This window comes from Arachis hypogaea, chromosome 2 (genome assembly GCF_003086295.3).
Source record: "Arachis hypogaea cultivar Tifrunner chromosome 2, arahy.Tifrunner.gnm2.J5K5, whole genome shotgun sequence".
Classification (NCBI taxonomy): Eukaryota; Viridiplantae; Streptophyta; class Magnoliopsida; order Fabales; family Fabaceae; genus Arachis; species Arachis hypogaea.
In genome coordinates, this window is record NC_092037.1 from 79,452,746 (window position 1) to 79,466,006 (window position 13,261).

The window sequence follows — 13,261 nt, forward strand, 5'->3', positions numbered from 1 at the left end:
GCACTTCCAGTCTTGGATATGAAATCAGGATGATGTCTTCAACTTTTACCAGAACATCCTCTACAAATCCATAAGCTTATTTTCTTGAGTTGTCTGCCATCTCTAGTGAGATTTTTGTAGCTTGCACCTCAAAGATCCTAGCTTCTCCATTACAGAGAGAGGCATGAGGTTTACACTTGACCCTAGGTCACACAAGGCCTTCTTAAAGGTCATGGTGCCTATGGTACAAGTATTAAAAACTTCCCAGGATCCTGTCTCTTTTGAGGTAATTTCTGCCTAGACAAGTCATCCAGTTCTTTGGTGAGCAGAGGGGGTTCATCCTCCCAAGTCTCATTTCCAAATAACTTGTCATTTAACTTCATGATTGCTCCAAGGTATTTAGCAACTTGCTCTTCAGTGACATACTCATCCTCTTCAGAGGAAGAATACTCATCAGAGCTCATGAATGGCAGAAGTAAATCCAATGGGATCTCTATGGCCTCAGTGTGAGCCTCAGATTCCCATGGTTCCTCATTGGGGAACTCATTGGAGGCCAGTGGACGTCCATGGAGGTCTTCCTCAGTGGCGTTCACTGCCTCTCCCTCCTCTCCAAATTCGGCCATGTTGATGGCCTTGCACTCTTCTTTTGGATTTTCTTCTGTATTGCTTGGAAGAGTACTAGGAGGGAGTTCAGTAATTTTCTTACTCAGCTGACCCACTTGTGCCTCCAAATTTCTAATGGAGGACCTTGTTTCAGTCATGAAACTTTGAGTGGTTTTGATTAGATCAGAGACCATGGTTGCTAAGTCAGAGGTGTTCTGCTTAGAACTCTCTGTCTGTTGCTGAGAAGATGATGGAAAAGGCTTGCCATTGCTAAACCTATTTCTTCCACCATTATTGTTGTTGAAACATTGTTGAGGTCTCTGTTGATCCTTCCATGAGAGATTTGGATGATTTCTCCATGAAGGATTATAGGTGTTTCCATAGGGTTCTCCCATGTATTCACCTCTTCCATTGAAGGTTCTCAGGATCATAAGCTCTTCTTCAGATGAAGCTTCCTTAGTACTGCCTGGTGCATTTTGTATTCCAGACAGACTTTGAGAAATCAAATTGACTTGCTGAGTCAATATTTTGTTCTGAGCCAATATGGCATTCAGAGTATCAATCTCAAGAACTCCTTTCTTCTTATTAGTCCCATTGTTACAGAATTCCTTTCAGAAGTATACATGAATTGGTTATTTGCAACCATTTCAATTAGTTCTTGAGCTTCTGTAGGCATCTTCTTCAGATGAAGAGATCCTCCAGCAGAGCTATCCAAAGACATCTTGGACAGTTCAGACAGACCATCATAGAAAATACCTATGATGCTCCATTCAGAAAGTATGTCAGAGGGACACTTTCTGATCAATTGTTTGTATCTTTCCCAAGCTTCATAGAGGGATTCTCCTTCCTTCTGTCTGAAGGTTTGGACTTCCACTCTAAGCTTACTCAATTTTTGAGGTGGAAAGAACTTTGCCAAGAAGGCATTGACTAGCTTTTCCCAAGAGTTCAGGCTTTCTTTAGGTTGTGAGTCCAACCATATCCTAGCTCTGTCTCTTATAGCAAAAGGGAATAGCATAAGTCTGTAGACCTCAGGGTCAACCCCATTAGTCTTGACAGTGTCACAGATTTGCAAGAATTCAGCTAAAAACTGATGAGGATCTTCTAATGGAAGTCCATGAAACTTGCAATTCTGTTGCATTAGAGAAACTAATTGAGGCTTAAGCTCAAAGTTGTTTGCTCCAATGGCAGGGATAGAGATGCTTCTCCCATAAAGTCGGGAGTAGGTGCAGTAAAGTCACCCAGCACCTTCCTTGCATTGTTGGCATTGTTGTTGTTTTCGGCTGCCATGGGTTTTCTTCTTTGAAGATTTCTATTAGGTCCTCTACAGAGAATTGTGCCTTAGCTTCTCTTAGCTTTCGCTTTAAGGTCCTTTCAGGTTCAGGATCAGCCTCAACAAGAATGCTTTTGTCTTTACTCCTGCTCATATGAAGAGAAGAGAACAAGAAAATATGGAATCCTCTTGTCACAGTATAGAGATTCCTTGAGGTGTCAGAGGAAAAGAAAAATGGAAGGAAGAGTTAGAAAATTCGAACTTATCAAGAAAGATGGAGTTCGAATTGTGCATTAAGGAATAGTGTTAGTCCATAAATAGAAGGATGTGAGAAGAGGGGAAGAAATTTTCGAAATAATGAAAAGATTTTAAAACATTTTGAAAAACTTTAATTGATTTTTGAAAACCAAGATTAAGAAAGAAGTAAAGTGATTTTTGAAAAAGATTTTGAAATTAGAAATCAAAAGATTTGATTGAAAACTATTTTGAAAAAGATGTGGTTAAGAAGATATGATTGGTTTTAAAAAAAATGTGATTGAGAAGATATGATTTGAAAAACATTTTAAAAAGATTTGATTTTAAAAATTAATAACTTGGCTAACAAGAAAAGATATGATTCAAACATTAAACCTTTCTCAACAGAAAAGGTAACATACTTGAAATGTTGAATCAAATCATTAATTGATAGCATGTACCTTTGAAAATGGAAAGAAATTGATTTTGAAAAAGGTTTGATTGAAAAGATATGATTTGAAAAAGATTTGATTTTGAAAAGATTTTGAAAACTTAAAAAATTTTTGATTTGACAACAAAATCTTCCCTCTTGTGCCATCCTGGCGTTAAACGCCCAGAATGGTGCCCATTCTGGCGTTTAACGCCCAAAGCACTACCCTTTTGGGCATTAAACGCCCAGCCAGGCACCCTGGCTGGCGTTTAAACGCCAGTTTGTCTTCCTTACTGGGTGTTTTGAACGCCCAGCTTTTTCTGTGTAATTCCTCTGCTGTATGTTCTGAATCTTCAATTCTCTGTATTATTGACTTGAAAAGACACAAATAAAACTATTTTTGGATTTTTAATAATGAGGAATAATCAAAATGCACTAAAATCAAATAACAATGCATGCAAGACACCAAACTTAGCAGTTTGTATACTACTGACACTAACAAAATGAGAATGCATATGAGACACATAAACACTCAAGTCAAGAGAATTTAAAATCAGAGCAATGAAACCATCAAGAACAACTTGAAGATTAATGAAGACACATGCATGAATGCAAAAAGAACAAAAACATGCAATTGACACCAAACTTAACATGAGACTCTAGACTCAAACAAGAAATATATTTTTGGATTTTTTTTCGAAAATTAAGTGGAAAAAGAAAATAAAGGTATCAAAATTCTTAATGAGAATTCCAGGAATCATTGCAATGCTAGTCTAAGACTCCGGTCCAGGAATTAGACATGGCTTCATAGCCAGCCAAGCTTTCAAGAAAGCTCCAGTCCAAAACACTAGACATGGCCAATGGCCAGCCAAGCCTTAGCAGATCACTGCTCCAACAGCAAGATTGATAGAAATCAACAAGCTCTTGTGATGATAAGTTGAAACCTCGGTCCAATAAATTAGACATGGCTTCACAGCCAGCCAGACTTCAACAGATCATCAAGAAACTCTAGAATTCATTCTTAAGAATTCTGAAAATACCTAATCTAAGCAACAAGATGAACCGTCAGTTGTCCAAACTCAACAATCCCCGACAACGGCGCCAAAAACTTGGTGGACGAAATTGTGATCAATACTTTTCACAACTCAAATAATCCCCGGTGATGAATCCAAAAACTTGGTGTTCAATACCATGGCATAAACACAACTTCGCACAACTAACCAGCAAGTGTACTGGGTCGTCAAGTAATAAACCTTACGCGAGTAAGGGTCGATCCACAGAGATTGTTGGTATGAAGCAAGCTGTGGTCACCTTGTAAATCTTAGTCAGGTGGTGCGCGAAATGTGAACATTACTTTTTCACAACTCTCATAATCCCCGGTAATGGCTCCAAAAACTTAGTAGCTCAATACCATGGCATTACACAACTTCGCACAACTAACCAGCAAGTGCACTGGGTCGTCCAAGTAATAAACCTTACGTGAGTAAGGGTCGATCCCACGGAGATTGTTAGTATTGAAGCAAGCTATGGTCATCTTGTAAATCTTAGTCAGGCAAACTCAAATGGATATAGTGATGAACGAAAATAACACAAAGGTAAAGATAGAGATACTTATGTAATTCATTGTTAGGAACTTCAGATAAGCGTATGAAGACGCCTTCCCTTCCGTCTCTCTGCTTTCCTACTGCCTTCATCCAATTCTTCTTACTCCTTTCCATGGCAAGCTCGTGTAGGGTTTCACTGTTGTCAGCAGCTACCTCCCATCCTCGCAGTGAAAACTAATGCTCATGCACTCTGTCACAGTGCGGCTAATCACCGGTTTGGTTCCCTCCCCTACCGGAATAGAATCACTCTTTTGCGTCTGTCACTAACGCCCAGTAGGTTACAGGTTTGAAGCACGTCACAGTCATTCAATCATTGAATCCTACTCAGAATACCACAGACAAGGTTTAGACCTTCCGGATTCTCTTGAATGCCGCCATCAGGTCCTGCCTATACCACGAAGACTCTGATCTCACGGAATGGTTGGCTCGTTTGTCAGGCGAGCGCTCGGTTGTCAGGCGATCAACCATGCATCGTGCAATCAGGAATCCAAGAGATATTCACCAAGCCTCAAATGCTTGTAGAACAAGAGTGGTTGTCAGTCACTTTGTTCATGAGTGAGAATGGTGATGGGCGTCAATCATCACCTTCATCAAGTTGAAGAACAAGTGATATCTTGGAACAAGAACAAGCGGAATTGAATGGAAGAACAATAGTAATTGCATTAATACTCGAGGTACAGCAGAGCTCCACACCTTAATCTATGGTGTGTAGAAGCTCCACCGTTGAAAATACATAAGCATAAGGTCTAGGCATGGCCGAATGGCCAGCCTCCCAATGATCTAAGATAGCATAAAAATGAAGATAGCTATCAAAGTCCTCTTAAGATCTCAAGTGATCAAAAGATCTCCAATACAATAGTAGCCTAAACTAGTAGCCTAAGGTGTACAGAAATGAGTAAATGACATAAAAATCCTCTTCCGGGCCCACTTGGTGTGTGCTTGGGCTGAGCAATGAAGCAAATTTCGTGTAGAGACTCTTCTTGGAGTTAAACGCCAGCTTTAGTGCCAGTTTGGGCGTTTAACTCCCATTTGGGTGCCAGTTCCAGCGTTTAACGCTGGGATTTTTTGAGGTGACTTTGAACGCCGGTTTGGGCCATCAAATCTTGGGCAAAGTATGAACTATCATATATTGCTGGAAAGCCCAGGATGTCTACTTTCCAACGACGTTGAGAGCGCGCCAATTGGGCTTCTGTAGCTCCAGAAAATCCACTTCGAGTGCAGGGAGGTCAGAATCCAACAGCATCTGCAGTCCTTTTTGGTCTCTGAATCAGATTTTTGCTCAGGTCCCTCAATTTCAGCCAGAAAATACCTGAAATCACAGAAAAACACACAAACTCATAGTAAAGTCCAGAAAAGAGAATTTTAACTAAAAACTAATAAAAATATACTAAAAACTAACTATATCATACCAAAAACATACTAAAAACAATGCCAAAAAGTATACAAATTATCCGCTCATCACAACACCAAACTTAAATTGTTGCTTGTCCCCAAGCAACTGAAAATCAAATAAGATAAAAAGAAGAGAATATGCAATGAATTCCAAAAACATCTGTGAAGATCAGTATTAATTAGATGAGCGGGGCTTTTAACTTTTTGCTTCTGAATAGTTTTGGCATCTCACTCTATCCTTTGAAATTCAGAATGGTTGGCTTCTTTAGGAACTCAGAGTCCAGATAGTGCTAATGATTCTCTTAGGGAAGTATGATGATTCTTGAACATAGCTATTTATTGAGTCTTGGCTGTGGCCCAAAGCACTCTGTCTTCCAGTATTACCACCGGATACATACATGCCACAGACACATAATTGGGTGAACCTTTTCAGATTGTGACTCAGCTTTGCTAAAGTCCCCAATTAGAGGTGTCCAGGGTTCTTAAGCACACTCTTATTTGCCTTGGATCACAACTCTTTATTCTCTATTTTTTTCGTTTTTCTTTTTCTTTTTCTTCTTTTTTTTTCGATTTTTTTTTTTGAATAGCTTTTTCTTGCTTCAAGAATCATTTTTATGATTTTTCAGATCCTCAGTAACATGTCTCCTTTTTCATCATTCTTTCAAGAGCCAGCATTCATGAACTACAAATTCAAGATATATATGCACTGTTTAAGCATACATTCAGAGAACAAAAATATTGCCACCACATCAAAATAATTAAACTATTATAAAATTCAAAATTCATGCAATTCTTTCTTTTTCAATTAAGCACATTTTTATTCAAGAAAGGTGATGGATTCATAGGACATTCATAACTTTAAGGCATAGACACTAAGACACTAATGATCACAAGACACAAACATGGATAAACATAAGCATAAATTTTCGAAAAACAGAAGAACAAATAACAAGGAAATCAAAGAACGGGTCCACCTTAGTGATGGCGGCTCTTTCTTGCTCTTGAAGATCCTATGGAGTGCTTGAGCTCCTCAATGTCTCTTCCTTGTCTTTGTTGCTCCTCCCTCATGATTCTTTGATCTTCTCTAATCTCATGAAGGATGATGGAGTGTTCTTGATGCTCCACCCTTAGTTGTCCCATGTTGGAACTCAACTCTCCTAGGGAGGTGTGTAGTTGCTCCCAATAGTTTTGTGGAGGAAAATTCATCCCTTGAGGAATTTCAGGGATTTCATGATGAGTGGAATCTCTTGTATACTCCATCCTTTTCTTGGTGATGGGCTTGTCCTCATCAATGGGGATGTCTCCCTCTATGTCAACTCCAACTGAATAACAGAGGTGACAAATGAGATGAGGAAAGGCTAACCTTGCCAAGGTGGAGGTCTTGTCCGCCACTTTATAGAGTTCTTGGGCTATAACCTCATGAACTTCTACTTCTTCTCCAATCATGATGCTATGGGTCATGATGGCCCGGTCTATGGTAACTTCGGACCGGTTGCTAGTGGGGATGATTGAGCGTTGTATGAACTCTAACCACCCTCTAGCCACGGGCTTGAGGTCATGCCTTCTCAATTGGACCGGCTTTCCTCTTGAATCTTGCTTCCATTGTGCGCCCTCTTCACATATAACTGTGAGGACTTGGTCCAACCTTTGATCAAAGTTGACCCTTCTAGTGTAAGGATGTTCATCTCCTTGCATCATAGGCAAGTTGAATGCCACCCTCACACTCTCCGGACTAAAATCCAAGTATTTCCCCCGAACCATAGTAAGATAATTCTTTGGATTCGGGTTCACACTTTGGTCATGGTTCTTGGTGATCCATGCATTGGCATAGAACTCTTGAACCATCAAGATTCCGACTTGTTGAATGGGGTTGGTAAGAACTTCCCAACCTCTTCTTCGGATCTCATGTCGGATCTCCGGATATTCACCCTTTTTGAGTGAAAAAGGGACCTCGGGGATCACCTTCTTCAAGGCCACAACTTCATAGAAGTGGACTTGATGCACCTTTGAGAGGAATCTATCCATCTCCCATGACTCGGAGGTGGAAGCTTTTGCCTTCCCTTTCCTCTTTTTAGAGGTATCTCCGGCCTTGGATGCCATAATGGTTATGGAAAAACGAAAAAGCAATGCTTTTACCACACCAAACTTAAAATGTTTGCTCGTCCTCGAGCAAAAGAAGAAAGAAGAGAGTAGAAGAAGAAGAAATGAGGAAGAGGGAGATGGTGGTGTGTTCGGCCAAAGAGGGGGAGAAGTGGTGTTTAGGTTGTGTGAAAATGAAGGGTTGAAGAAGGGTATATATAGGAGAGAGGGGGTAAAGGGTTCGGCCATGATGGGTGGGTTTGGGAGGGAAAGTGGTTTGAATTTGAAGGGTGAGGTTGGTGGGGGTTTATGAAGGATGGATGTGAGTGGTGAAGAGAAAGATGGGATTTGATAGGTGAGGGGTTTTTGGGGAAGAGGTGTTGAGGTGATTGGTGAATGGGGGAAGAAGAGAGAGAGTGATGGTAGGGTCCTGTGGGCTCCACAGATCCTGTGGTGTCAAGGAAAAGGCATCCTTGCACGAAATGGCATCAAAATCCACGTTTTGAGCCATTTCTGGCGTTAAACGCCGGGCTGGTGCCCATTCCTGGCGTTTAACGCCAGGTTCTTGCCCTTTACTGGCGTTTAACGCCAGTCTGGTGCCCCTTTCTGGCGTTAAACGCCCAGAAGGGTGCCAGACTGGGCGTTAAACGCCCAACTGCTAGGCTGACTGGCGTTTAAACGCCAGCAGCATCTTCCTCCAGGGTGTGCTGTTTTTCTTCCTGTTTTTCATTTTGTTTTTGCTTTTTTCATTGTTTTTGTGACTTCTTATGATCATCAACCTACAAAAAAGATAAAATAACAAAAGAAAATAATTAATTATAAAACATTGGGTTGCCTCCCAACAAGCGCTTCTTTATTGTCATTAGCTTGACAGAGGACTCTCATGGAGCCTCAGAAATGCTCAGAACCGTGTTGGAACCTCCCAACACCAAACTTAGAGTTTGAATGTGGGGGTTCAACACCAAACTTAGAGTTTGGTTGTGGCCTCCCAACACCAAACTTAGAGTTTGGTTGTGGGGGCTCTGTTTGGCTCTGTTTTGAGAGAAGCCCTTCCTGCTTCCTCTCCATGATGACAGAGGTGTATCCTTGGGCCTTAAACACCAAGGATTCTTCATTCACTTGAATGATCAACTCTCCTCTATCAACATCAATCACAGCCTTTGCTGTGGCTAGGAAGGGTCTGCCAAGGATGATGGATTCATCCCTGCATTTCCCAGTCTCTAGGACTATGAAATCAGTAGGGATGTAATGGTCTTCAATCTTCACCAAAACATCCTCTACAAGTCCATAAGCTTATTTTCTTGAGTTGTCTGCCATCTCTAGTGAGATTTTTGCAGCTTGTACCTCATAGATCCCTAATTTCTCCATTACAGAGAGGGGCATGAGGTTTACACTTGATCCTAAGTCACACAAGGCCTTCTTGAAGGTCATGGTGCCTATGGTACAAGGTATAGAAAACTTCCCAGGATCCTGCCTCTTTTGAGGCAAATGCTGCCTAGACAAGTTATCCAGTTCTTTGGTGAGCAAAGGGGGTTCATCCTCCCAAGTCTCATTTCCAAATAACTTGTCATTTAGCTTCATGATTGCTCCAAGGTATTTAGCAACTTGCTCCTCAGTGACATACTCATCCTCTTCAGAGGAAGAATACTCATCAGAGCTCATGAATGGCAGAAGTAAGTCCAATGGAATCTCTATGGTCTCATCTTGAGCCTCAGATTCCCATGGTTCCTCATTGAGGAACTCATTGGAGGTCAGTGGGCGTCCAGTGAGGCCTTCCTCAGTGGCGTTCACTGCCTCTTCTTCCTCCCAGAATTCGGCCATATTAATGGCCTTGCACTCTCCTTTTGGATTTTCTTCAGTATTGCTTGGGAGAGTGCTTGGAGGAAGTTCAGTAATTTTCTTGCTCAGCTGACCCACTTGTCCTTCCAGATTCCTAATGGAAGATCTAGTTTCAGTCATAAAACTTTGAGTGGTTTTGATTAGATCAGAGACCATGGTTGCCAAGTCAGAATTATTCTGCTTGGAACTCTCTGTCTGTTGCTGAGAAGATGATGGAAAAGGCTTGCTATTGCTAAACCTGTTTCTTCCACCATTATTGTTATTGAAACCTTGTTGGGGTCTCTGTTGATCCTTCCATGAAAGATTTGGATGATTCCTCCATGAAGGATTATAGGTGTTTCCATAGGGTTCTCCCATGTAATTCACCTCTTCTATTGAAGGGTTCTCAGGATCATAAGCTTCTTTCTCAGATGAAGCTTCCTTAGTACTGCTTGGTGCATTTTGCATTCCAGACAGACTTTGAGAAATCATATTGACTTGTTGGGTCAATATTTTATTCTGAGTCAAAATGGCATTCAGAGTGTCAATCTCAAGAACTCCTTTCTTCTGACTAGTCCCATTGTTCACAGGATTTCTTTCAGAAGTGTACATGAATTGGTTATTTGCAACCATTTCAATCAGTTCTTGAGCTTCAGTAGGCGTCTTCTTCAGATGAAGAGATCCTCCAGAGGAGCTATCCAAAGACATCTTGGACAGTTCAGAGAGACCATCATAGAAAATACCTATGATACTCCATTCAGAAAGCATATCAGTGGGACACTTTCTGATCAATTGTTTGTATCTTTCCCAAGCTTCATAGAGGGATTCTCCTTCCTTCTGTCTGAAGGTTTGGATTTCCACTCTAAGCTTACTCAATTTTTGAGGTGGAAAGAACTTTGCCAAGAAGGCATTGACTAGCTTTTCCCAAGAGTCCAGGCTTTCTTTAGGTTGAGAATCCAACCATGTTCTAGCTCTATCTCTTACAGCAAAAGGGAATAGCATCAGTCTATAAACCTCAGGGTCAACCCCATTAGTCTTGACTGTGTCACAGATTTGCAAGAACTCAGCTAAAAACTGATGAGGATCTTCCAATGGAAGTCCATGAAACTTGCAATTCTGTTGCATTAGAGAAACTAATTGAGGCTTAAGCTCAAAGTTGTTTGCTCCAATGGCAGGGATAGAGATGCTTCTCCCATAGAAGTCGGGAGTAGGTGCAGTAAAGTCACCCAGCACCTTCCTTGCATTGTTGGCATTGTTGTTGTTTTCGGCTGCCATTTGTTCTTCTTCCTTGAAGAGTTCGTTCAAGTGCTCTAAAGAGAGTTGTGCTTTGGCTTCTCTTAGCTTTCTCTTCAAGGTCCTTTCAGGTTCAGGATCAGCCTCAACAAGAATGCCTTTGTCTTTGCTCCTGCTCATAAGAAAGAGAAGGGAACAAGAAAATGTGGAATCCTCTATGTCACAATATAGAGATTCCTTGAAGTGTCAGAGGAAAAGAAGAGTAGAAGACAGAAGTGGAAAATTCGAACTTAACAAAGGAGATGAAGTTCGAATTTTGCATTAAGGGATAGTGTTAGTCCATAATTAGAAGGATGTGAGAAGGAGGGAAGTCATTTTCGAAAATTAAGTGGAAAATTTAAAAAATATTTTTGAAAAACATTACTTAATTTTCGAAAATGAAAAGGGAAAAGAAATCAAATGATTTTTGAAAAAGATTTTGAAATTAGAAATCAGAAACATTTGATTGAAAACTATTTGAAAAAGATGTGGTTAAGAAGATATGATTGGTTTTAAAAAGATGTGATTGAGAAGATATGATTTGAAAAACATTTTAAAAATATTTGATTTGAAAATTAAAAACTTGACTTAACAAGAAAAGATATGATTCAAACATTAAACCTTTCTCAACAGAAAAGGCAACATACTTGAAATGTTGAATCAAATCATTAATTGATAGTAAGTTTCTTTGAAAAAGGAAAGAAGCTAATTTTGAAAAAGATTTGATTGAAAAATTGATTTGAAAAAGATTTGATTTGGAAGAGATTTTGAAAACTTAGAAAAAAAATTGATTTGAAAACAAAATCTTCCCCCTTTAGCCATCCTGGCGTTAAACGCCCAGAATGGTATCCATTCTGGCGTTTAACGCCCAAAATGCACCCCTTTTGGGCGTTAAACGCCCAACCAGGTACCCTGGCTGGCGTTTAAACGCCAGTCTGTCCTTCTTCACTGGGCGTTTTGAACGCCCAGCTTTTTCTGTGCAATTCCTCTGCTGTATGTTCTGAATCTTCAATTTTTTGTATTATTGACTTGAAAAGACACAAATTAAAAATATTTTTGGATTTTTAATAATAAGGACAAACCAAAATGCAACAAGAATCAAATAACAATGCATGCAAGACACCAAACTTAGCAGTTTGTATACCACTGACACTAACAAAATGGAAATGCATATGAGACACACAAAACAATCAAGTCAATAGAATTTCAAAGATCAGAGCAAGTAAATCATCAAGAACATCTTGAAGATCACTTAGACATATGAATGCATGCAATTGACACCAAACTTATGATGAGACACTAGACTTAAACAAGAAATATTTTTGGATTTTAAAATTTTGTAAAATTTTTTTTTGTGTTTTTTTTTCGAAAATTAAGTGGAAAAAGATATCAAAATTCTTAATGAGAATTCCAGGAACCAGTGCAATGTTAGTCTAAGACTCCGGTCCAGGAATTAGACATGGCTTCACAGCCAGCCAAGCTTTCAAAGAAAGCTTCGGTCCAAAACACTAGACATGGCCAGAGGCCAGCCAAGCCTTAGCAGATCACTGCTCCAAAAGCAAGATAGATAGAAATCAACAAGCTCTTGTGGTGATAAGTTGAAACCTCGGTCCAATGAGATTAGACATGGCTTATCAGCCAGCCAGATTTCAACAAATCATCATGAAACTCTAGAACTCATCTTCAAGAATTTCGAAAAAATAAATACCTAATCTAAGCAACAAGATGAACCGCCAGTTGTCCAGCCTGAACAATCCCGGGCAATAACACCAAAACTTGATGTTGCTGCCGGATCTTGGCACTGATGTTACCAAAAGCTTGCTCAAAACTTGAACAATCCCCGGCAACGGCGCCAAAAACATGGTGCGCGAAATTGTGAACATTACTTTTTCACAACTCTCATAATCCCCGGTAATGGCTCCAAAAACTTGGTAGCTCAATACCATGGCATTACACAACTTCGCACAACTAACCAGCAAGTGCACTGGGTCGTCCAAGTAATAAACCTTACGTGAGTAAGGGTCGATCCCACGGAGATTGTTAGTATTGAAGCAAGCTATGGTCATCTTGTAAATCTTAGTCAGGCAAACTCAAATGGATATAGTGATGAACGAAAATAACACAAAGGTAAAGATAGAGATACTTATGTAATTCATTGGTAGGAACTTCAGATAAGCGTATGAAGACGCCTTCCCTTCCGTCTCTCTGCTTTCCTACTGCCTTCATCCAATTCTTCTTACTCCTTTCCATGGCAAGCTCGTGTAGGGTTTCACTGTTGTCAGCAGCTACCTCCCATCCTCGAAGTCAAAACTAATGCTCATGCACTCTGTCACAGTGCGGCTAATCACCGGTTTGGTTCCCTCCCCTACCGGAATAGAATCACTCTTTTGCGTCTGTCACTAACGCCCAGTAGGTTACAGGTTTGAAGCACGTCACAGTCATTCAATCATTGAATCTTACTCAGAATACCACAGACAAGGTTTAGACCTTCCGGATTCTCTTGAATGCCGCCATCAGGTCCTGCCTATACCACGAAGACTCTGATCTCACGGAATGGTTGGCTCGTTTGTCAGGCGAGCG

The 13,261-nt window shown here is 40.4% G+C and overlaps 1 non-coding gene across 1 annotated transcript; it reads left to right on the top strand.

Annotated features, from left to right (window-relative positions):
- Positions 1 to 10,171: 10,171 nt before the first annotated feature.
- LOC112766880 (small nucleolar RNA R71) lies at positions 10,172 to 10,279 on the top strand. Its single transcript, XR_003184596.1, has one exon. It is a non-coding gene; the product is annotated as a small nucleolar RNA R71 (small nucleolar RNA).
- The last annotated feature ends 2,982 nt before the right edge of the window (positions 10,280 to 13,261 follow it).